The sequence below is a fragment of the Neodiprion virginianus genome, chromosome 2 (assembly GCF_021901495.1).
Source record: "Neodiprion virginianus isolate iyNeoVirg1 chromosome 2, iyNeoVirg1.1, whole genome shotgun sequence".
NCBI classification, from domain to species: Eukaryota; Metazoa; Arthropoda; class Insecta; order Hymenoptera; family Diprionidae; genus Neodiprion; species Neodiprion virginianus.
Window position 1 is genome coordinate 27,537,731 of NC_060878.1, and position 811 is coordinate 27,538,541.

Here is an 811-nt window from a genome sequence, read left to right on the forward strand (position 1 = left end):
TGAAAAGTGAAGTTATTATAAGGTGAATGAAGAAAATCGGTACTATTAATTCTGCACTAAAAACGGACCGAATTTTTGCTGGCATGCAAGCTTGAGGTTCGCCTCTTTTTTTCTTACTTCCTGGGTAGAACACATGTCTTAAGAAGCAGCTGTCTGAATAGCTATGGAATATCGATATTTGCGTTCTATGCAAGATTATATCTAATATTTAGCCTCACTAGCATGTATATAAGAGCTTTAAATAGGTGAAATTTCTTATTCCAGGGCTGAAAATAATAAGCCGTAATGATTTTTTATTTTCATTTTCTTAGTTCATCAACATGTCAAAGTTAGATTTTCCAAATGAAATATGATACTGGTGATGATTATTTTATGATATATGGAATTAAAAGGCTTTATTCTAGTACGAACGCCGTTCGTGACTGCCTATCGTTATGGAATATGTTACTAATGGCGTTGACTGAGGAACATAAAGACGGATTGTTTCTCGGAAAGTGTTCGTATGAAAAAAAAATCAGAGTAACTGTAATACATCGCGGATGCGCTAATTTTGATTAAGATGAAAAGCTGATTGTCGGCGATGTTTTTTTTTTGATAGGGAGAGATAGCAACTCCTAGTCTCGTTTTCACGGATTTATTGTTAAAAAATTGACTCTATATTTCCATTCGAAATTCCCGCGATTGTTTGATTGTAAATAGGCAGCGCACACTGGCGGCGACTGAGGGAATGAGAGACGATTTCTATGTGACTACGGTGCTCGGGATCGTTGGGGTGGGAAAAGATGAGGATCCGGCAACTCCGCAAGGAGGC